Genomic DNA, 26,798 nt, shown 5'->3' on the forward strand with positions numbered 1-26,798 from the left:
GAACCTAGTGCTCGAGCTAGTTCAACCCCTGTAACCAAAGACTCATACTCGGCTTCATTGTTAGTTAACGGTATAGTTCTAATAGCCTGTCTTAGGGTCTCCCTCGAGGGCGTGATTAAAACTACCCCAAGACCGGACCCTTTTATGTTGGAGGCTCCATCCGTAAACAAGGTCTAAACTTCCGATGTCATCTTGGACACCAGCACTGCTTCCCTAGCAGCCAAAAGCATTAATCCCGGACTGAAATCGGCCATAAAATCGGCCAAAACTTATGACTTAATTATAGTCCTGGACTTATATTCAATGTCGAATTCACTAACTTCGATCACCCACTTAGCCCAACGGCATGACAACTTAGACTTGTGAAGGACATTCCTTAAGGAAAAAGTTGTCACAACGGCTATTGGGTGACACTGAAAATAAAGCCAACGCTTTCAAGAGGCAACTACGAGAGCTAAGGCCAACTTTTCGAGGTGCGGATAACGAGTCTCCACTTATGATAATATTTTACTAACGTAATAAACAGAAAATTGCATACCTTCTAATTCTCGAACCAAAACGACACTAACCGCTACTTCCGAGACTGCTAGACAGGTACCATTTTAGGTCCTTGAGTTCTTGTTGGCATTCCGGAGTCCATACGAAGTTGTTCTTTTTTTTAGAAGTGAAAAGAAGTGATGGAATTTTTTCGAGGACCTTGAGATGAATCTGCTGAGAGCCGCCAACCTAACAGTCAACCTCTGCACTTACTTCATACTTGTTAACTAGTCCGGGATGTCCTCGATGGCTTTGATTTTATAAGGATTTACCACAATCCCTTTCTGTGAGACCAGAAACCCCAAGAACTTACCGGAGCCAACCCCGAAGGCACATTTCTTCGGATTGAGCTTCATGTTATGCTTCCGTAGGATGTCGAAAGTTTCTTGGACATGTTTAAGATGATCTCCTGCATTCAAAGACTTAACTAACATGTTACCAATATACACTTCCATCATTTTGCTTATCTGATTCTCAAATATTTTATTAACGAGCCTCTGATAAGTGGCTCCGACATTTTTAAGCCCAAAAGGCATCACATTATAGCAATATGTGCCGAAGTTTATTATGAAATAAGTTTTTTCTTGATCCTCCGGGTTCATCTTGATTTGATTGTACCGGAGTAAGCATCAAGGAAACTCATGGCTCGTGCTCGACCGTAACATCAATCATTTGATCAATGTTCGGCAATGGGAATGTGTCACGACCTAAAATCCCTCCTTAAGAGTCGTGATGACACCTAATCTCTAAGACTAGGTAAGCATAACACATAGTGAGATATATAACAGATTTAAACCAGTTAACCATTAAACCAGAACAAAAAATTCCTATACAAAACCAGCAACAATCAATAGATGTACAATATCCCAAAATCAGTAGTACAAGTCATAAGCTCCACTGAGTTCACTAGAAAATCTCTATATGCAACTGTTCTGGAATAGAAATAAACAGTACAAAGTATTTTTAGAAGGTGACTCCAAGGCCTGCGAACGCGACGAAATGTATACCTTAAAGTCTTGTCACGACCCAAAATCCCACCACAAGCGTCGTGATGGCACCTAGTTTCTAAGACTAGGTAAGCCGATTTCTATTACATTCTGAAGCCATTTTTTTTAAAATTAAATAAGTAACCAAAACTAACAGCGGAATAAATATGAATATACAACCTTCCAAGACTGGTAGTACTGAGTCACGAACTCTAACTAAATACATGGAATGATCACGAGGAGCGAATATACAATACTGTTTGATTACAAATTAACAGTACAATGAAATGAAAAGACTCCAAGGGACTGCGACGGCCAAGCAGCTCTACCTTGAACCTTTACGATCGCGCTTTAACTCTGTTCAAGTCTGATATCTCCAATACCTGGCTCTGCACAAAAATGTGCAGAAGTGTAGAGTGAGCATACCACAACGGTGCCCAGTAAGTATCAAGACTAACCTCAATGGAGTAGAGACGAGATACAGTCAAGACACTCACTAGTCTAATAACATGTACAATATAATATACAAAATAATAGGAAACAAATAATAACAGAGCAACATGAAACAACCAGTGATATGCACAGCAGACAACAGGAATACCATTACTATCGCTCAACTATTAATAATTACAATTACACCCAATTAAATCAAGTACTTCAAATAAATGTCTTTCACATATAATTCTTCCAAATAATTCTCTTTCAAATATAATTCTTTCAATAAATCTTTTCAAGTAAAATTTTCTCAAATAAATATCTTTCAAATACAATTCTTTCGTATAATACTTTCTAAGTAAAACTCTTTCCAAATAAATATTTTGAATATAATTCTTTCAATTAAAAAGTCACCATGTGACACCTCATTTCAAAATCATAAAAAATACGGGTCTCAGCCCATTTTCATATTTTTCATAAACACGGGTCTCAGCCCTTTTTCATATTTTTCATAAACACAGGTCTCAGCCCATTTTTCATATCTCCACGGCATTTCGTGCCCATAATTAAATTATCATATTTTCCCGGCACCTCATGCCCTCATTTCATATCTCAACTGCACGGAAAACTCACGTGCCAATATCCTCAATGTATATAAGATCCACGTGATCAATTTATTGTCAATAAAGTAAGGTTAAAATTATTTAAACCAAGTAAGAAATCAACAAAAGGATAAGTTTATTTTAGAAATCGTTTGAGAGAGGAAAAATGATATTTCCTTTAAAATAAAGCATCAGATAAACTACTGATTTGGATATAAAATTTATTAAATTAAACATACTAGAAATTTTCTTTTATTTAAAACAACTCAATGATCAAAGACAAGTACAACCCAAAATATACAAATCCTCAAAGTCTCGTACAAAAAAGTCAAGGTTAACATAATACATCAAGAAACACAAAACACTTAATATTAAATCAAATAATACATCACGGAAAACACAAGAATTTACAAATTTAAAAATAAAATAACCAAGGGCAAGTGCAAACATAGTCTCGAAGTAAGTGCTAAACAGGGGATCTCCCGAGGTACCGCCTCGTAGTCCCAAAATAAATATGCAACAAAAATAATGCCCCCAGGCCATCACAAATCAATCCCCGACATATCCTCCCTTGTCTCGCCACGTGTGCAATAGTAAAGTAAATGCTCGCCTTGTCTCGCCACACGTGCATAATAATGTTCCCACCTTGTCTCGCCACATGCGCAAACCCACACACACACACACACACATATATATATATATATATATATATATATATATATATATATATATATATATATATATATATATAGCCCGCCTTGTCACGCCGCATGTGCATAAATCAATAGTAATAATAGCACGGCAGAAACCTCGTGCAAACACCCGAACATAACTCCCACAATATAATGTGCCAATATCACATCTCATAAACTGCACCTCAAGTGTTCAAATATTACAACATAGCATAGATTGCATATCACATGCTCAATTATTACAACTTATCACAGATTGCACATCAAGTGCTCAAATATTACAAATTATCACAGATTGCACATCAAGTGCTCAAATATTACAACTTATCACAGATTGCACATCAAGTGCTCAAATATTACAACTTGCCACAAAAATCAACAATACCTTATTTTTCACAATAAGGAGCCCATGGCTCGACCATAATGTGCACAAAGAATCTTAACAAAATATTCGGAAATGAACAACTCAACAAAATAATATTTCACATAAAAATCAAGGTGGCAATCACACCAAATCATCATGTAAAAATAATTTCAACAAACAAGGATCTAGGCATGACAAATAGAGGATTTAATGAGTGCCAATAATTTTCAATTTAATACATAAGGGCATCTAAGGATTTTTAATCAATGAAATTTGCACATATAAACCAAGTACGTACTCGTCACCTCGCGCACATGGTTTTCAATTGCACATAAGACTCAATGCCTAAGGGGAAATTCCCCCACTCGAGGTTAAGCAAGACACTTACCTCTTTGAAGTTAGGCGGATATTCCAAAATAGCCTTCTTGCTTGAATTGACCTCTGGACAGCTCAAATCTATCCAAATTATTTGTATAACTTCATTTAAATTCATCGAAAACAATTTCGGATAATAATACGTCGACTTAAAATTTTATTCCAAAAAGTCAACAAAAGTCAACGCGGGACCCGCCCCTCGGAACCCGACAAAATTTTCATAAAATCCAAACACCCATTCCGATACGAGTTCAACCATACCAGGTTTATCGAATTCCAATAACACTCGACTTCCAAATCTTAAATTTTCATTTTTGGAAGATTATACAAAAATCTTGATTTTTCCTCCATTAAATCTGGATTAAATGATGGATTCAAAGACATAATCATGGAAATTAATTAAAACTGGATAAGAATCACTTACCCCAAACACCCACGCAAGAATCTCTCCAAAAATCGCCTTCTACCGAGCTCCAAATTTGATTTTGAGTTATGAACTCAAACTCCCGTTTTAGGACTTTTAATTCTGCCCAGATAGGCCTTCTTCGCGTTCGCGACCATAGCTTCGCGTTCGCGAAGCACAAAAAAATGTGTTGCCCAGATTCCTTCTTCGCGTTCGCGATTCATTCCGACCTCTGCCCTTCGCGTTCACGAGACACGAGTCGCGTTCGGGAAGGCTTAACACCAGGCAGGCCCCAACTCCCTTTCCTCTTCGCGTTCGCGTCTGCCCACTCGCGTTCGCGTAGGCTTTCCTCATCTATTTCTTCGCGTTCATGTCTTCTTCATCGCATTCGCGATGGGCAAATCCCAGCCATCCAAAATCCTTCTCCGCGAACGCGTGAGACCCTTCGCGTTCGCGAAGAACAATACCAGATATTAGTTCCAGCAGTTGCAAAACAAGGAGAAATGATCCGAAACCATTCCGGAACTCACCCGAGCCCCCCGGGACCTCAACCAAACATACCATCAAGTCCCAAAACATAACACGGACCTGATCGAGGCCTCAAATCACATCGAACAATATCAAAACGACGAATCACACCTCAAATCAAAATCTATGAACTTTGAACTTTCAAATTCTATGTCCTGTGCCGAAACACATCAAATCAATCCGGAATGACTTCAAATTTTGCACACAAGTCATAATTGACATAACAAAACTATTCAAATTTTCAGATTCGGATTCCGACCCCGATATCAAAAAGTCAACCCCCCGGTCAAACTTTCCAAAAATTTGACTTTCGCCATTTCAAGCTTAATTCCACTACGGACCTCCAAATAATTTTCCGGACACACTCCTAAGTCCAAAATCATCCAACGGAGCTAACGGAACCGACAGAACTCCATTTCGGAGTCGTCTTCACACATTCCTGACTATGGTCAAAATCCTAAGACTTAAGCTTCCGTTTTAGGGACCGAGTGTCCCAAATCACCCCGAATCATCCGGTAACTGAATTCAACCACACACGCAAGTCAATACACATAATACGAAGCTGTTCAAGACCTTAAGTCACTGAACGGGGCGTAATTTCTTAAAATGACAAGTCGGGTCGTTACAAGTCTCCACGGCAATACTCGATCCACTATCTAATGACCAACGCGCTCCCAAGTACCTGGATCTACATAAAAATGTGCAGCAAGCGCAGCATGAGTACACCATAGTGGTACCCAGTAAGTATCAAGACTAACCTCAGTGGAGTAGTGACGAGGAACAGTCAAGACACCTACTAGACATAATAACCTTTACAAGTATGAATTGAACTAACATGGAAACAATGTAAAGCTAAACATGGTGAGATTGATGTTACAATACTTGCAATAAGAACTAGAATGACAATTAACAACAAGGAGTAATAGGTAATAACAGCATAAAGTAAGCAGAATATAGTTAAAGTCCGATAACACCAAGTAAGAGAAAAAAAGTAACAACCCAATAAAACAACCGCTTTCACACAAGGTTTATACAAGAATTACCCCGCGGTACCACACATCATAATCACAATTCACGGGTCCCAAATCACGAACCCTAATCACTTGGCATCTTGAGCCCATATTACAAATCACAACTGCACGGACAACTCACGTGCTGTACGGACAACTCACATGCCAATACCATTAAAACCTCATATCTGCACGGACAACTCATGTGCTAAGAGAGTGACAAAATCTCATATCCACATGGACAACTCACGTGCCAATAGTAGCAATATCTCATAAAGGAGGCAGGTATAAAAGAATACATGTAAATGATCATCAAACATCAAGGTTCATATTCTTGGACTAACATAAGTGACAAATTACGGTGTATGCTTGTGCAAGTATACTATCACAGCTCGAATCAATCAAGTAAGATCAGAGATAACGAATGGCACATAGGAAACAATACAGTAAAACCATAATATGCATGACTCACACAAGGTAGGCACACTACTACACTCCTATCATCAATAACAATTCCCCCAGACCATCACAAATAATCCCCAACATATCCCTGTCTCGCCACGTGCGCAACACTAAGTAAATGCCCGCCTTGTCTCACCCCACACGCATAATAATATTTTTGTCTTGTCTCGCCACATACGCAACCCACATAATAGCCCCCTTGTCACGCCGCATGTGCAAATATCAATAATAAGAATATCATAGAGAACTCACGTGCGAACACCCCGAAAATCCTCTCAACAATATCACGTGTGCCAAAAACATAACAACACAATATAACAACTCGCACACATGTGCCTATATGCTACAACATTTCCTCAAGATAATTCCAATACCACAACCATACATAGAACTCGACTCAATAACACTGAGTATAACAATAATAATAATAACAAGGGAGTACGGCATGTAAATCAACACAAGAATTACAAAACACAAAGAACAGAAGAACGATGTCACGACCCAAATCAGAGGGCCGCGACGGGCACCTGGTGCCTTACTCGACCGAATACCAATGTAACGTATATTTCTTATCACACCATCATGGGTAAATAATCCAGAAGGGCCGTCATGAGATAAACATAATAAAACATAAGGTAACACTGGACATAGGACGACGCAACATGATGTAGAAACTTATACATGTGACCTACGGTCCTCTAAGGCCAACATGATCATTTGTACACTCAAAACATAGGCCGACAAGGCCATACAAGTATCCATATACATGACATATGTCTACAAGTCTCTAAGACTACATAAACATCATAGAGGTCGGGACAGGGCTCCGCCATACCAATCAATACATGTCCAAATCATACTGACAAAATAGGCAACTCCGGAGCAAGTGGAGTGCACCAATACCTTCCACTGAGCTGATAGCCTACTAGGAGGACTGTCAACCTGTCTATCAGGACCTGCGGGCATGAAACGCAACATCCCCAAGTAAAAGGGGTGTCAATACAAATAATGTACCGATGGCATGAAAAACAGTATATAAAAGACATGAAAAAAATATGGAGTAAAGGACTCAACCTGTAAGTCTGAATAGCTCTGTGAATCGTGGAACATTTATAATGTCATGAAAATACGTATAAATTTCATATCATGCATAGGTATATGCGTGCATAACATCATCAAGCCTTTGAGGGCATCCCATCATATCATCTTGGCCTTTTTGGGTGAAATCATCAACGCATACCAACTGATCAGGTGGTGGTGCGTATATAATCCCGTAAACTTTCCACATACTCTATATACATATAATATACACGTATATAATGCCATATGGTCTTGGGTCAATGTACATGTATAAATGAATGCAATGCATAAGGAAGTAAGTCAATAAGATCTCTCGGAATGTCATAATATCAATATGCCTTCAATTATTATCATGAAATAAACTTTATCAACTTACCTATTTTCTGAGACCCATGAACTAACGATATAATAATAGAACACATGGGGAATCAAGAACATAGGCAACCCTAGTACTTCTAAGAATAGAGTCATTTATGAAAGTTGCGTGTTTGCTCGTTTCGTTGTATCATATGGATCATGCCAAAAGGAAAGAAGGGATAGCCTTAACATACCTTATCACAACCTGTCCAATGACTACATTAAACTCGTCTTGTCACACTTTAATCTACAACAACGATAATAATACTATCGTTAAGCTACGAATGATCAATTATCGTGCAACGAATAACAAGCTTATTTTATATTAAAACAGACAGCATCTCCTATGTTTTCCTTGCTTTCCCCAAGTCCATCAAAATAACAAGAACACATACAACCTTCATCTATGTACCTTCAGTGCCACAACACACCCAACAGCCCAACAACACCAATCAATCTACACAACAACAAGTGCACAAATGTTAGCAACGAAACTACTATTTAACACGACGAGCGACAAGCTTGGATTGGAACCAAACCCCAACTCTTTTTCCCATCTCCCCTGTACTTAAAACACCATAAATAGGTCTAGAATATAAACATATATATTGACATGACATTCCAACCTTATATACATCATAAAAGTAACATCAAACAACTCAACAAAATATAACAACAACATGGAAAACTTCTATGTATTGTGTGGTTGCTTCTCTCTTATTTACAACATCATCAACATACTCAACATATTGACCAGCATAACAACAATAAGAACATTGTAACCAAGCTATTACCCATGATTTCCAGCCATATGAAATCATATACACAACTCCAAAATAGTCCAATAAGAGACAACAACTCTTATACAACTTCAAGTTCTATCTTGTAATTCTTCATCCAAATAACTTATCCAACACATAGATAAGCTTAAGCCCAAGAAATAGGGTATTATAAATATCTTAAATAATCAGAACAAACTCGAACCAAAGCTTACCTTAGCTTACAAGCACCCTTAATGGCATCACAACACCATAGAGACTGTTTTCTTCACTTAGGCTAAATTTTGAGGTTAGGTCTAGGAAAAACCACATTGGATTCGACTTGGAACCATTATAGAGGTGTTGAGAGAGTTTGGGAACTGTCCTTGGTCGAAAATGACCAAAAATGAGCCGTCCAAACCCTTTAAAATGTTCAAGGGTCGTCCACCTCCTAAGTGGGTCCCATTGGGAGCTGTTTGTGCGGTCTTGCAAAAATGCGAATATCTCTCAACTCCGATAACGTATCGATAAACGGTTTAATGAATTAGAAACTAAACTCATAGATATTCAATTTGGTAGGTGGATCACCCCATAATTCAAAGTACATTAAGAGAAAAGCTCAGCAATATTTGACCTAATGTTCAACACATTTATGAATGTAACTTGTGATGACCTTTGAAAACTTTTGTTCTACAACTTGCTTGACTTCAAAACATAATGCACGACTATCATATGACTAAAATAACTCATAACATAACCTCCTTATCATGTTAAGAACCCTAGTCTCACCCCAAAGTTCATGTTATAACATTCCAAACTTATCGACTTTCGACGAAACTTATTTTCTTCAATTCGTTTAGCCTCTAAGCCTTCAAACCCTCTTGGTACTTGTTATCCATGATATTTAATATTTGTAACCTCCAAAGTAACATTATCAACTTACTTTATGTACTTTCAAAGATGATCTCATTTCTGAGCTTACATCAATTGTCTTATGACGTACTCTTACGTATGAAAACATGGAGTGCAACAAATGAGCTCAGAACGAAAGACATAACAAGTAATAATGGTTTAAATTAAGAATAAATCAACAATAAGAGAGAGAGTGTGTAACAACGATATCAATTAAGAGTAACTCAATAATGTGAGACATGTAACAATGATTTCAAATAAGAATAACTCAACAGTGATAGAGATAGTGTGTAACAACGATATCGAATAAGAGTAACTCAACAATAAGAGAGATAACATGTAAAAATGATTTCAAATACGAATAACTCGACAATAAGAGAGATAACATATAACAGCGACCTCAAATAGGGATAAGTGAATAATGGAAGAGGTAACATATAACAATGACTTCAAATAAGGACAAGTCAACAATGGAAGAGATAACAATAACTTTAATTAAGGATAAATCGACTACGAAAGAGATAACATGGCAATAAAAGAGGCAACTACTTCAATTAAGGCATGTAAGAGTATATTTGGCAATAACGTGTAGAACATGAATCGATCAACTTCAAATAAGACATGTAAAGGTATATTAGCAATGGGGGATATAACATTATAAGACAACTTCACTTTAATGTACATAAGAACCTAAAAGTCTAAATCGGTCAAATGTCCACATATAAGGCATGTACACACTCGTCACCTCTTGTATACGTCCTTCACGTAGTTCAAATACTACAAACAAACCAATCTCTACCGGGTAGTTCCCCCACAATATGTTAGGCAAGATACTTACCTCAAAAACCCTCAATCAAAACTCTAAAATAGATTTCCCTTTACAATTCACCTCCGTTCGGCTCAAATCTAACCAAAATAGACTCCTTAACATCCAATAATGCAAGAGAAATCAATTCCATTAATTAAAGCTATGATCTTTATACAATTCTCAAAAGTAAAAAATAGTCGACCCCGGGCTCGCCCAGTCAAAACCCGAGTCCAAAGGTAGATTTTGACTATCCATAACCCCAAGAGTCTATACATGTGTTTTGTTTCAAAATCCGAGTCCAAATCGACTCTCAAAACTCAAATTCTCATTTTTCAAAATATAGACAAAGTTTCTCAAAATTTCACTTTGATTTTGAAAATTTTGATATTAAAACTAACTTATAATCATGTAAAATAGTTGGAAATTGATCAAAATCACTTACCCAATGATTGTAGATGAAAATCCCTCTTCAAAATCGCCTCCTATCGAGTCTAGGGTTCAAAGATGTGAAAATGAGACTAAAATCCCGTCCCTCAGCTCTTATGTCCAATCACAGGTGTCGCAATTGCTACAGTCACAAATGCGAACCATAGATACCTCGCAAATGCGAAAAAGCTTACCTAGCCCCACCATCGCAAATGCGAACTCTGTGTTCGCAAATGCTAACCTAGAAGACTTAGCCTGATATTGAAAATGCGACAAATATCTCGCAAATGTGAGACCTGCAATACCAGCAATTTCCAAAACTTTTCCAAATATTCCAAAACGCATACGGAACTCACCCGAGCCCTCGGGGCTCCAAACCAAACATCAACACAATTCTAAAAACATAACACGAACTCGCTCGCACGATCAAATCATCGAAATAACATCCGAAACCATGAATCATACCTCCAAAACACATGAAATTGACATGAAGCTCAATAACTTCTAAAAACACAACCGCGCGTCCGATTCCTATCAAATCAACTCGGAATGACGCTAAACTTTACGAACAAGTTCCAAATGACAAAACAGACCTATTCCAAGTTCCAAAATAGAAATCCAAACACGATAGCAATGAAGTCAACCTACAGTCAAACTTATCAAAATTCTAAGCCTTTAAATTGCCAACTTTCGGCAAAACAACACAAACCAACCCACAGACCTCCCAATTCGATTCCGGGCATACGCCCAAGTCCAAAATCACAATACAAACCTATCCAAGTCATCAAAACACAGTTCTAGGGTCGTTTCCAAAAATGTCAAACCTCGGTCAATATTTTCAACTTAAGCTTCTAAAGTGAGAATCACTCATCCAAATTCACCCCGAAACATTCGAAAATCAAATCCGACTATGTACGCAAGTCATAATACACAATATAAGGCCACTTGAGGCCTCAAACCACTGAATTGATTACTTAATCTCAAAACGACCGGTCGGGTCGTTACATAATGAGTTTTTAGGGCACACCTTATTTAGATCCTTATAGTCCACACACATCCTAAAATTGTTATTCTTTTTAGGCGCTACAACTATGTTGGCTAACCATTCCGGATAATTTACCTCCTGGATTGAACCGATATTAAGTAGTCTGGTTACCTCTTCTTCAATAAAGAAGTTCTCGACCTCTGCTATCTAGTGTTTCTTTTGCCTTACCGATGAGAAATTTGGATCCACACTTAGTTTGTGGACCGCTACCTCTAATGGGATACCTTTTATATCCGAGTGCGACAATGCAAAGCAGTCAATGTTAGCTTTAAGAAAATTTATAAACTCTAACTTGAGCTCGGGATTTAACCCCGTTCCTAAATGAAAACTTTCTTTCCAAATACTCCTCGAACAAAGCCACTTGCTCGAGCTCTTTTGCGGCCGATTTGGTCCCACCCGTCTCTTCCGGTACCTGAAAAGACCTTGGAACCTGGTAGGATTCTGATGACTCCTCAGCCTTTATCATCTTTATTCAGAAAGGGAGAAGGCGTCGGTTCCTGTAATTGCTATTTGTTGGATTCTCTATCCTTGCTGTTGGAAATGGTTACGACGTTAATCTTCATTGCCACCGATTGATCTCCTTTTGTTTGTCTGATTCCCTCAGGAGTCAGAAACTTCAATAATTGATGATACGTTGAGGGCACAACCTTCATCTCGTGTATCCACGGTCTTCCAAGGATTATATTTCAACCCATGTCGCCATCTACTACTTCGAACATAGTGGACTTTATTACACCTTCAGCGTGAGTGGGTAGAAGAATCTCTCCTCAAGTTGTCACGCTTGTCAGATTGAAGCCAACTAGGAGCTTTGTCGCCGGAATGATGTTCCCGGTTAATTTCACTTGCTCCAGAACTCTACATTGTATGTGTTGATACCCAATTTTTCCCTCATATTTTTAAAATATATATATACACTTTCAAAATAGTATATTTGCATTATAATTTAGTTTATAAACCTATACAAGCTTTTTTCATAATTGTCCATAATTTTTAAAGGCTTTAAATCAATTTCTTTCTGCATTTTATTGTATAAATATCCAATAATTATCTTTCAAATTATTTTTATGATGATTTAATCATCCAAACTTATCATTTACACCAACATGATGTTTTAAATATTTTCAGTGCATTTTTACATTTTTAAATTACATTTGCATTTCTAGGGCTAATTGCACATTTTTGCAATAATAGCCCATATTCATGTATAATTACATTATTTATGCGAAAATGACTCTTTATATTTTTATAATGTTAAGTAATTATTTTTAATCATTTTAGTGCATAAATAATATTTTGTTATTTATTAATTACTTTTATAAATTATTATTTTATTAAATATTAGGTATTTAAAAACTAGTCTAAACTCCTACCTATTTTCGGACCAATTACTGGCCCAAAATTTAATACCCTAGCCCAAATAACCCCAAGCCCAAATCAATTAACCCAACCCCACAACCCGGTCGCGACCCGTTTTAACCACCCGACCCAGTTCCCCTCTAATCGTGGCTGTTGATCTCTGAGATCAATGGCCCAGATTAAACCTTTCCTTTTAATTACCACCCTCATCCCTAATCCTAATCATTTTCCACCGTCCGCTGCCCTCATATCCCACCTCCTTTCTCCCTCCTAAGAAACCTAGCCGCCGCCCCCTAAAATCTCTCCTAATCTCACACGATATGGGATTCTATGGCTACCCTTTGCCATATACGGCCTCTCTTTGGTACTGGTTCTTCTTCTATACTGCTTGCCTAGACATGGAAAGCAAATCACATAAGGATCGAACCAAAATCGGTTCAAATCCTTGACTTTTCTGATATTCTGTCTACATTCATCATCTTGCGTAAGTACGCATATTTGTGTATCTCTTATGGATTCTTACTTACCCTAAAATTAGGGTTTCCAGATCTCTTTTAATCGAACCAAAATAGGTACGATTCTCTGATTTTAAGTATTATTATGTCCATATTTGTCTTATATTCTACTATGGTCTATTTTTATTATATTTTTGTTAATATTTGTCTTACCCTAAAATTAGGGTTTTCAGATTTTCTTAAATCGGACCAAAATTAGTTTGACCCTATGATTTTTAGTGCTATTTGGGTCTATATTCATCCTATGTTATTATTTTTGTGTATATTCTGGTAATATTTATTTTCCTAAAAACTAGGGTTGCTTGACTTCTCCTAAATTGATTCTGAATCAATTTCGCATGTTATTCTTTCCTTTTCTTTTGAGGTTGATTGATTTTTTTCCTTGTCTGTGTGTTGAATTTTTACCACTATATAAACCCATCCCCGTTCCCCCTTTAGACAGAATTGGAATCACTATTCATTCACTAAAAGCTGAAGTTTTCTACTCTATACTTGTTCACTATTCGATTCTGTTTGGTTCTTGGCCGGCTAAAAGCCAAGGCCACCGGACTTCTACTTTTTCTGACCTCTCTTGGGTGTGATCACTACCTGGGTTCTTGAAACCCTTGGAACTTGACACATTCAGGACTTTGGGTCCTTACTGCAATTTTTTTCTTGTTTATTGCACAGTCACTGGTTAGTTTCTAACTTTCGCAATGTTTATTATGTTCTAATTAGCATGTTCTCTGAACTGCATGATCTAATGTATTTCTTTGACTCCTTTCTGCCTAATTCTGCTTGTGATTGCTAGCTTAATAATGCTTTGCACCTAGCCTAATTAATTTAGACAAAATGAAGCATGCTTAGTTTAGTTAGTGATAACCTGAAAAATCTGTTTTGACTATATGGTTCAATCTATGTTCTTTGGCTAATTCTAAACTTCTAATGACCAATTTGATGTTATTAGTATACCCTAACTTGTTTAAGACCTTTACTTTGAATGTTATATGCTCTTATGACTATGGTTATCACCCTATGTATTCTTACCATATCCAATCTGTACCTCTGACAACTTGTGATCCTTTAAAACCAGTCTGCCTTAACTGACACTCTTTATGTTACCTGATCCTGTTTGTATTATCTTGCTTAACTCATGTGTTTGGTATAATATGATCCCTTAAGTCCTAAATTAGTTGCATTACTTGGTTTTGATAGTCTAATACCATTGCCTGTTAACTTGCAATCCCAGGCTCCTTGTTCCTTATCATATGTCACCCTGCCCAATGTGTAAATTTGCTTTTGAAGTTCATTATGTGATTATCTTACAAGATTGCAAATGTTTTCCAAACCTATTACCCTACTACTATTTTCACTGGTTGTTTCTTGTTTAATTCTGGGGATGGCTGAAAGCCAAAGCCCTTCCCCTAAGTCTCCTCTATTAACCTCCCTAGCGTAAGCACTGCCCTGGGTTCTTGAAGCCCTTGGGAACTCTGACACACTAGGGTCCAAGGTTCTTTGCCACCTTTTTCCTAATTGCTCAACTTTGCCCCCTCTTCTCACCTACTGGATAAACCAGTTGGTTTGTGTAAATGGCTATACCTCTGGGACTTTTGATAGCTACTGGATGTGGGCTATTTTGTGTGAATGGAGATTGTTTCTGGGCTGTTGTGAAACTGTGTTGAAGGCCTAGCTAGGCTAGGTATACATTGGGCCTGTCTTAGGCCCACTATAGCTATTCTGTAATTCTGTAATTTATTTCACTCATTGGGCTTGTAATAATATTATAATAACAATTGGAATATTAGTAAAATTGGGAATAGGGATTTATTTTAATATTTGCATGAAACGGGTAGAAATCCTGTCTATAGGTGTTTACTTTGCTCGAACATGTTCTGCTATTGTGTGTGTTAGATAACCTGCCTATAGGTATTTAATTCGTTTAACATATTCTGTTTCTACATGCTAGATGTCATGCCTATAGAAAATAAAATGACCAATGTCTCAATGTGCATTACAGCATATTCATTAGGTGCTACGACCATAGGGTTCTGTTAATTTATGTTCTACCAAATCTGCATTTTAGAAATCATGCTATAGGGTATAATTGGTTAATGTGTTGTTGTTATAATTGCTCATTTAGGAAACATGACTATAGGAGCTAAAATCAGTTTCAATCGCTAATCGTAGAAATCTTGCTTTAAGTTCTAAAAATACTGTTTCATTGCTTAACTTTGCCGCTATTAGAAAGCATGCATGTAGGATCAAACTGGGTAATTCTGAATATCTCCTGTTATTATCACTGCCAATTAGTGCGTAAATCATCTAGATAGCATGTCTATAGGTTTAATCGCTTATAACCTGTAATTAGTAGGCAACTGTGTAGTCACTTAGAAATTATACTTTGCATACAAAACTTCCTGCATGTTCGAATCCCAAGGTCACATAGAAACCATGTCTATAGGGTCCAATAGCTTTAATTTGCCTCAATCCTGAAATTGTCTAACGTTTAATGTGAAAATTCGGTCACGTGCATTTGTTGTCTAAGTGTGGAGGCTAACTTGAGCCCTTAATTGCTTTTACATGAAGTCCAACTTGTTTTGTATGTCGCCTAGCATAGGTGTAGTTCTGGGGACCACCTGTAGTAGGAGCTCCGCCTCGGCCTCTACCACGGCCCGCTGGTGTCTGTGGAACTTGCCCTTGCGGGCGTGCTGGTGCTGAAGAAGCTGGAACTGATCTCATTGGCTTAGTTGCACTACTACCACCCCCAGACGGGGAATCTCTCATAAAATGGCCTAGCTCACCACAAACATAACATGCATCTACACCCAACTAGAATCGGCCTAAATGGCGTCTACTATAGTCGGGACACCTAGGGTAAAGTAAACCACCCTGACTAGAAACACCTCAATGCTGTGATCCTGATGTCCGTGATGCCTGACTTGCTCTAGACTGTGGAGGTCGATCGGATCCAGGGCCCTGAAATCATGAAGGAGTACTAGCTGATGGCTGCCTGATACTCTACTATCTACTAGAACCAGATGTCTCACCAAACAAACTTGAAAATCTACCTTTCTTGCTTGAGCTTCTATCTGTGTCAGCCCTCTACTTCTATTTCATTTACTCAACTGCTAAGGTTAATGCCTGAATTCGTGCAATGTCCACACCCGACTGCATATATACAGTCATACACTCATTTACTAAGTGAGGACCAAGTCCCGTCACAAACCTGTGGACCCTGTCCTCCATGTCTGATACAACTACAAGAGCAAACCTCGCCAAAGAATTAAAGTAGAGGTTGTATTCTATAACACTCATACCCCTTGTCTTAATGTCAAGAACTGATCCAATTGTGCTCTACATGTCTCTGTAGGTAAGTAATGGTAGAGGATTGCCTCTGAGAACTTTTGCCATATAGCTGGAGCATCATTTGCTCCCCTAGACATCTCCCAAGTGGTATACCAATAGGCTTCTAAATCCTGTAATCTATATGATGCCAATTCAACTGACTCTCTATATATGGCATGCATAACTCTAAGGGCTTTAGCTACTCTATCTAGAAAATCTTGGGGATCCTCTGTTGTACTATATCACGTGAAAACTAGATGCTCTGATCTGAGGAAATCACGAATTTAGAACTCGTATCGTCACCTTGAGGACCTGTATGCTACCGTATAGCCTGAGTAGTTGCAATGCTAATTAATAATCTGATGGCCTCCCTCATGTCGTCATGTTGAGGAGCTAGAGGTACGATAGCTGGAGCACCCTTAACCTCTCCCTGAACAGACGGAGTATGTGAAGCTCCAGATGGAACCTCATGTCTGGACTCCTCATGCTCATCTAACTTAGGGGGTACTCTACTAGTACCCTAGCTAGCAATGGCTTTGCCCTTCTAGACAGTTGTGAGTCTCTTCGGTGACATCGCTAAATATAAAACATTTTGTCAGAAGGCTGAATTCTTTTAACATAGCTCTATCACACAATCTGGAGAAGAAGGAAGGACAACAAACCTATAATGCCTTATAGCCTCATGATTATATGTGTGGTGCGCAACACACCTATAAACATGACTATACTAGACACGGCCCATAGACACCCTAGGACTGAACTGCTCTGATACTATATTTGTCTTGACCCATCCTAGTGTCGCGACAGATAACCGACACTACATGCCGATCATCACTAAACCTACTAATAATCTTCTAATCATGAATATAACTAATAGATTGAACAATCATAAGCATAGCTGATAAGAACTGTACAATCTGGAAAGCCAACAAGTCTAACGCAAGCTGACATATAAAAACATACTAACTGCACAGGTGCATATCTACAGGCCTCTAGGAGTGATGAGCTGAACAAGTGCTGGACGGAACAGGGCCCCGCCATACCCAAACTAGTTGAATGTACAAATACTACAAGATAAGTATCTCCGGGCGTAACTGGAGTGACTCCAACAGCTGGTGGATGGCCTACTGATCTGGCTCAAGCGTTGATCTATCTATACCTGCGCGGCATGAAACGCAGCTCCCCGAAAGGGACGTGATTACGATATGTATAAAGTATGTCGGGTGGAAAGCATATGTAAAGCATACTAAATTATGACTGTAAGCTAGAAATCTGAATATAAGATAAAAGCTAAAAAAGAATCTAAACAAGGAACTGAACTGAAGTTTAAGCTGAAACTGTGCTAAAACTTCACAACTATCTGAACTGGTACCTGTTTAATGTTATGGGTTGTACACCCCCCCCCTAATCAGGCAACTGTACAACTAAACTAGCCTCATGTTTAGTCATGTAATGCAACTGTAGCTATATACGCGTATATAATATGCCTCACTGGTGTTATGGGCTATATCCCCTCAACAGGTAAATATATAATCAATAGGCCCGGCTGTTGTTATGGGCTATCCCCCATCTCTCCCAGCATATAATTAATAGGCCTTACTAGCGTTATAGTCTATCTCCCCCAGCGTATAATCAATAAGTCTCACTGGCGTTATGGACTATATCCCTCAGTATAATCAATGTAAGCATGTATGAGGCATAATACATGTGGCAACGTCATATGGACTCAAGAGATCATGAAGAAAACCATAAACGGAATCACAAACGTGGTCTGACGCCCGTCGTCCATAAGTTGGATAGAGGAGACAATCCCAATTTTAGGGAGAAACTGAGTATGTATATGAGATACTAAGGCTAATTAACTCATTAGGATCCCTTTAAAATCAATTTAGAACCACGGAACTCAAGAGTTTTCCAACTCTTTGAATTTTCAAAACTTTCGGTAGAGTTTCCCCTAAAACTGGATGATCCCCAAAAACACAGCAAGCTCCACAATATACATGGGAATGGATACTCGGCCAAGATGATAACTTCAAAGTAAAGGAGATCTAGTTATCTATAATTGTGTAAAATGATCGAAAAAACAGAATTATGAACATAATGTCTGCTCATAATGGCTAACTTGTGACATGAAAGTCTAAATATGATTTACGAATAATCTAAATATCGTTCTTATACAAGATTTTCTTCACCCCACAACCAATTCAACACCAAGAGTTTACCCCCATTAGTTCAATGACCTCCCCGCCATCCTTATTGGTACATGTATGCATCAATAACAACTCCCATACCCAATAATCACACTCCCCATTACCCAACTCCTACCCAAACTCGAAAATGGAGACTAGGGTATGGAACCTTACGTCTTAGATGAAGACCTTGTGAGCTTTCCTTGTTGAATTGCAAGGCTTGAGCAAGAACTTGATGAACAAAGAGGGTTGGGGCTTCCTTCTCTCTCTCTAAGATACTCCCCACTCTCTAAAATAGCCATTTAAACAAGCCCAAATGAACCCCAAACTCGTTTTATAAAAATGGGATCGGGTAAAAATTTTCCAACTTAAGCCTACGAAACTGGGTCTGCGATCGCAGATCAGACTGTAAAATGGACATGCGGTCCGCAAAGGGGACTGTAAAAATGGTCCCAAAACTAGGCAGGCCTGGTAAGGTCTGCGGTACGTTATGCAGCCCACAGAACGGTTATGCAGTCGCATAACACGCCGCGCAATCTCCCTCCGAAAATCTTCATGTTGAATCTGCGACGAATTGTGCAGATATCATCAAGGTCAACTCCCGGTCAAACTTATGAACATTCCAAACATTCAAATTGCCAACTTTCGACAAATAGTGTCGAAACCTTGTAGAAACATCCAAATGCAAATCCGAGCATACGCTCAACTGCAAAATCACCATTCGGACCTAACGGAACCGTCAAAACTCCGATCCGAGATCAAATATTCCAAAGTCAAATTTGGTTAACTCTTCCAACTTAAAGCTTCCTAGTTGAGAATAATTCTTCCGAATCAATCCCGAATCACCTGAAAATCAAAACCGACGACTCACACAAGTCATAATACATCATATGAAGCTACTCAAGATTTAAAACAACTGAACGGAATGCAAATGCTCAAAATGATCGGTTGGGTTGTTACATTCTCCCCCACTTAAACATGCGTTCGTCCTCGAACGTGCCAAGAGTCGTTCCAAAGCCATCAAAGCACTATGTAACTTTACCATGCACATACCCGAGGGTGATCCCTCCTCACCCCAATCCATATAAGTCCGTCAGCTCAACATAACTGAAGATTCTTCCTTCAACCTTAGCCCATAAACCTTGGAACCCAATTTCCAACATCCGAAATTCCTTACAATACCCAAATTCACATCTACATACTGTATAAGTGTATCAAGCCATAACCATAACCCAAGATGTAATCACATGATATACCACATAATTCGCATACTCGAAGCAATAATTTTTTATTGCAATAGCTGCTAAAAACAAACCCGGTACCGGTAACAAACCTCATATCAATTAAAACCCTATTATAAACCTTTGTACACTGCCAATGATGAAAACAACACACAGAGACTCAAAACCACCCATCAAATCAACAAGTCGTGGAGCTCTCTCGCCAAACAAGAACCATAGTCCAAAATCTAAGCTGACTAGTCACATCATCACATCTCCAAAATGACAAACAACAAACGTGTTAGAGTTAGGCATTTTGCAGATATTAATCACACATTATATGGTATGCACCTAATGCCATTTTCATTTCTAAAATGATCTTGGAAGGCTTTATGTTTCATCCCGGCTTATTGATTTATTGGTTTATTTTCATCTTGAATTTAGCAGTTTATTTTTTTTATTTTTTTTATAGATTAATTATGGTTATGATCGCATCCGATGAGAATTGCCTACGTATCATGACGCCGGATGAATCAGACCATTACGTAGTTTAGGGGAAAATAATAATAGTATTTTTTTTTTAACAAAATGAAATAATACAATAACAGAAAGGACATTACATTGAAAATGACTTACCAAACTCTGACAAGACTAAAAGACAGCGATTTTAAAGATTCAACAATGACTCAAACTAAAACATAACTACTACATAAAAAGTTCTAACAACTACGACTATAATTCAACTCCACAATCTTCTGGCTTTCAAACACTGGAACATCTGCTCATGGTGGGGCTTGCCCTGGTTGACCCCCTAATGTACGGTACATCCTTTCTAACTCTGCTGCAAGATGACGGGCAAAAGTAGGTGCATGCTCCAAAAACTTCTCATAATCCATCCCTTGGCAGTTCACATAACTTTGAGCGGTATAAAAAGCCAAATTATGAACTTGCTCTTTGAAGTACTAGAAATTCTGGTCTCGATCTTGTAACTGCTGCTGGCGAGTGGTGGCTATCTCCCTTATGTGGCCTTCACGATCTAAGGCTGACTCCAACTGAGCCCGAAGTCTAGCCTGCTCGAGTCTCGCCTGAGCCATCTCCCTATCAAAATCTGCATGCTGGTATTCTCTATTGTACCTTCTCATTTCTTCCAACTGTGCATGGAGCTGAGCTTCTGAACGTACCCAATGGGCCTTCTCTCTCTCAAATTGAGCCCTCTTTTCTTCAAATTGTGTTACTTGGCGATCCTTACTTGATTCGGCCTTCTCATTTAGCTGTACGATCTTTTCATTGGCTTTGTCCAACGACTTTTCAGTCTTTGCCAAGAAGGAATCATAATCTTGCACTTTTTCTATCAGATTGGCAATGGTTCTCTAGTCTTTCCAACTTCTCACTGGCACTTCATAGGCTTTCTTCATCTGTTGAAGTTGAGCACGAAGGGCTTCATTTTTGTGGATCAGACTCTTCTTTTCCCCTTCGGCTTCTTGTTCTTGCAAGTCATTCTCAAAATTGAGGTTTCTCAGCCTTTCTTCTAAGGCATGAATAGTTGTTTTGTATCCCTTTTCCCGTTCACCCCAGGCCAACCGTTCTTGGATTTTATCATCAAAGGCTTGAACATGCAGTCTTTTTGTGGGCCTTTTGGGCTCTGGCACATCATCCACGCGAGACCTCTTCCCAAACCATATAGCATAACCCGGATCTACCTCACCTCTCGCAGGATCTGGCACCTGAGTATCATCTTTCAAGTAGCGACAACCATTCCAAATTTGCTGGATTAAAGCTTCGGAGAGTGGGGCTTCGGGGAGTAGCTCAATAACTTGCACACTCAAATCTTCATCTTTAGGTACTACTTGGTACCTTCCTAGCTGTCTTAGAACTCTGTGTGGCGCATACGGCTGGACACTTCTCAAACCCAACAACAGCAAATGACTTTTTAGGGCAGACATGTGTATCACCTCTCTTAGCGGGAGCCATCCCAAAGTCCACTCAATTTGACTTGCATTTAAAGATCTTAGGTGGGATATCCAGGCTTCCACCCCTTCTGGAGAGTTGTAATCTTTTACTCTTTCTTCGTAACTATCAATGAAATTATCCTTGCTCGGACCATAGCTCATGAACTTGGGGTGATGTCGGAGATGCTCAATCAACCACATTTGTAACAAAATATTGCACCCTTCGAAGAATTTTGCCCCAGACTTGCACAAAGTTAACGCCCAATAAATGTCTGATAGAATGATCGGGGCAAGAGTGTGATGTTCTTTGGTAGTGAGGACCTGTACAACCCTGGCTATGCGGGTATCAATTGTCCGCTCCTTGTTTGGGAAGACCATAATTCCCAGAAATGCCATTATGAAGGCGAAGCGACGATGAATATGCCATGTGTCTTTGTTCTGCTTGTTGTTAAGGCCCTTTTCATGCATTTCAAACCCATTTGGCTGCCCGAACCTAGAGTACAGGAAGTAGAAAGAACAACACCCTTCGACTACGTTGGTCTTTCTAATTTGCTTACTGATGTTCAGAAGATAAAGAATCGGTGTACAGAAAGAGCCCTCGGGAATATGAGCTCCTGGTTTCTCAAATCCCTGCCAAACCCAGAATATCCAGCTATCTCTTCTAAAGTGGGAGTTAGCTCAAAATCGGAGAAGCGAAAAACATTGTGAACAGGATCCCAAAAAGTCACTAGTGCCTCAATCAAATCGTCCCGTGGTTTAATTTTCATAATATCTGTGAGGGCTCCCAGGTGCTTGGTGACCCATTTCTGACCATCTTCTCCTAAATCATACCACCACATCTGAAGCTGAAGTGGAGCCTCATCTACAACTGTGAACGGTGTGTTCTGGACAGTGCTCATTTTGTACCTGTGGGTGGTTAAGGTTAGGGTTGACACTAGTCTCAAGAGACAGAACCAATGCACTCATTTTGCAAACAATCTTTTGTAAATAACTCAATTTTAAGAAAAATCAACGAAAATGGGGGCTATTTTTGCAATTGTGACCGAAGAAAGGGTGGCTATTTTTGCAACTATGGCCCCTTCTTACTTTCAAGGATAGCTTTAGGGCCGGAGGAAGGGCACTATGGTAAAAGTGATTCCCAATTGACAGACACGTCCGTTCTTGCGAGAACAACCCTTCAACAATTTTGAAGATGTTCTAAGGCTATTCTAACAGGAACGATTTGGGATTAACCGAAGCTGGGTCTGCTTATTTGTTTTTTTGATTAAAAAAAAATACTAGACACACATTTTTTTTTTAGTTATTTTATAAAAATGGGGCCGAACCCTATGAAGGTTGCCTACGTATCTCACATCCGGTGAGAATCAGACCCGCGTAGTTCGTAGAAATTTCAGGAATAGGATGACACTTTTTTTAAAAAAAAATTCAGGCTTTTTTTTTTGGGGTAAATACTGAAATTTTCGAAAATCGGGTAAATTTTCTCCCTCATATTTTCTTCTTTCTGATTTTCCCTCAATATTTTTATATTTTTATTTTATTTTAGAAACCGGTCAACATGCACAAACCAAATCAAACATAATGCACAAGTAGCACATAAGATGCATCAGGATGGTCTTGTAATTTCGGGTACACCTGTCCTAGACGGACCCAACCCCTGTGTTGAGTCCCCAAAGTCAAATGCACATGATGCAAACAAACGTTCCTACTAGGGATCCGGCATGAGGCTATGTTATTCTAGGTTTAAATTCTAAGGGGAGTGTTTTAGACCTGGCTTACCCAAGCGGACAGCTCGAGCCGAGGTGGGGGTAACGTACCGGGGGCACGAAAGTCTACCCGGCCTAGTTACTGACCCAGCCTCGTTCTAATTGGTATGACTTCTAACAGAAAAAGTGGGTCACGCGCACGTGTACACCATAAATTCAGAAGACTTAGAAGGGAGGCGTAAGAAGACAGTTTAATACAGTTCAAATAGTATCAAAGCGGTAAATAAGCAACAATTAACACATTAGGCCCACAAATATCATACAATCAATAAAGCCAAGTATAAATCACATTACAAGCTCAAATTCTGAACCCTGAACCAAAAGTTCTGGGTTCTTGTCCCCAACAGAGTCGCCAGAGCTGTCACACCTCCTTTTTCCAGGGAGAATGGTGCCAAAAGAGTTTTTCCAATTTAAGTGACATTATTCGAAATGGAATTATTTATTTAATCAGAGTCGCCACTTGGGATAATTTCTGGTGTCCCAAGTCACCGGTTTATTTGAAATCCCAAATCGAGGAAGTTTTGACTCCGAATTACGGTCCGCGAACACAGAAGACCGGGTAAGAAATTCTGTTAACCCGAGAGAAGGTGTGAGGCACTCTCGGATTCCGTGGTTTTAGCACGGTCGCTTTAATCATAACTGGCTTAATTAAATTATTTAATTACTCATTTTTAGAACCTATGTACATTTGCCTTTTTACCGCTTTTAATTGCTTTATTATTCGTAATTATGGAATTATCTTGAAACGAATCACGCGTACGTGTATTCGTTTTGTTTGGTATGTCATGAATCATGTCATGCGTACGTGTACACAATTAATAACACTTTATTATTTTTAAGATTATTTTGTCAAAGTTGCGTGAACGCAAACTTTGCATTTAATTTGGAAAATCATAATTATGTCACGCGAACGTATACATAATCACGATAATTGATTAATTAAGAGCGCGCCTAAAATATGTTATCGTATTCATGATTGTTAATTTCCTATATTTGGGATTATTGTAGAACATCAGTTATGGACTTATTGTGGAGAAAGGGTAAGACTTTAGCTAATAAGATTTAAATCAATTACGTGCAAATCACTATCCAAAGATAAGATAAAAAAACTACAATTAATTCTTATAACTAGTCATGCAACCCATTTAACCTTGAATTGAAAATATGACTATCCCTTAATCATCTAAGCTTCAGTACATGAAGCTAAATAATATGGAGTTGTACTATGTTGTTGGATTTAATAATTCAAAATTTTCATCCATTCAAAAGCAAATATGAAATCAATATTACCCATAAGTACGTAATTTTCTAATAAGCGCAAAAATAATATCAATTAAGATATAGTTAAGAGTAATAAAATCAGTTCCTCCATATTTTAATACCAAACGTGAAACTGATATTCAACATGAGTTCTAATAAGCAAGCTTTGACAGAATAAAGGCAAACAAAGGAAATTCAATCGTTAACGACGTAGTTTATAAGGCAAAGATCGGACCTTTTGTATAAATGAATGGAGTTGAAAACTACAAACTTAGCAACTAGGCAATGCCTGACCAGAGCTTTCGCCAGTGACTACGAACGGAACCGGCGACTGGAGACCTCAACGGCAATTTCGAACTCCACTCTCGTCGTTGCTTTTTTATGTAGGAAAGAAAAGCTGTTTTGAGGTGTTTCCCGACCGGTTTAGAGCAGCTTGTGTGTGGTTGTTTCAGGTGGAGTTTTGGAGGTTGATTTTGGGAGATTATGGACTGTTTTTGGGTGGTTTAATGGTGCTTTATTGCTGATTTTTGAGGAAGAAAGATTTCTCTATATTTTGTTCTATCTCCGCCTCTTTCTATCCGTTCCCTCTCTTTTTTTTCTAAGTGCTGAACAATGAAGATTTTATAGTCCAGTGTGTGAATTTAAAAGAGACCTATAAAGAAAGGGGATCGTGGGGTGTGTGCTGATGGAGATGTGAGGGAGTGGGGTGAGATGTGAGTGAAGTTGGGAAATGAGGAAGTTGGGAATTGGGATGCAGATTGTATTTTCTGTTTTCATTAGTTTTTTTTTTAAAACCTTTTTCTAACCCATTTTTATTAAACAAAAAGATATATATATATATATATATATATATATATATATATATATATATATATATATATATATATATATATATATATATATATATATATATATATATATATATATATATATATATATATACCAACTTACTTTTAGACTTAAATATTATATACATAAGAAAACAAAATATTTACATTGTAGTTTAAATTATATTAAGAAAAATACTAAAGTTAACTTATTTATTATAATTATAATTAAAAGAAATCATATATTTTTGTAAATTTTCATTTTTATATTTACAAATAGAAATAAAATATGTTCTATAAGTGTGTATATATATATATATATATATATATATATATATATATATATATATATATATATATATATATAAGATTATACTAAAAAAAATATTTACACCAAATAGTATAGAATTTGGGTGTGGTTAAAAATTAGTTGTTCACAATATCTATACCAAAACTTTGTCGAGGCACTAGTTGCCTGAGTTATTTGTGAACGCTATGTGCTATGGGTGGCGCACATGTGTCAGTTGAGCCCATATGCGTGCACCGAGGTTCATGGTCAGGGTAGTGCTTAGGCTGTGATATGCCTTGAATTGATTGCTAAGCTTCATGTTGTGA

The 26,798-nt window shown here is 38.1% G+C and overlaps 1 pseudogene; it reads right to left on the reverse strand.

Annotated features, from left to right (window-relative positions):
* Positions 1-21,346: 21,346 nt before the first annotated feature.
* Positions 21,347-23,232, reverse strand: LOC107797628 (uncharacterized; annotated as a pseudogene).
* Between the last annotated feature and the right edge of the window lie 3,566 nt (positions 23,233-26,798).

Source organism: Nicotiana tabacum, chromosome 4, assembly GCF_000715075.1.
Source record: "Nicotiana tabacum cultivar K326 chromosome 4, ASM71507v2, whole genome shotgun sequence".
NCBI lineage: Eukaryota > Viridiplantae > Streptophyta > Magnoliopsida > Solanales > Solanaceae > Nicotiana > Nicotiana tabacum.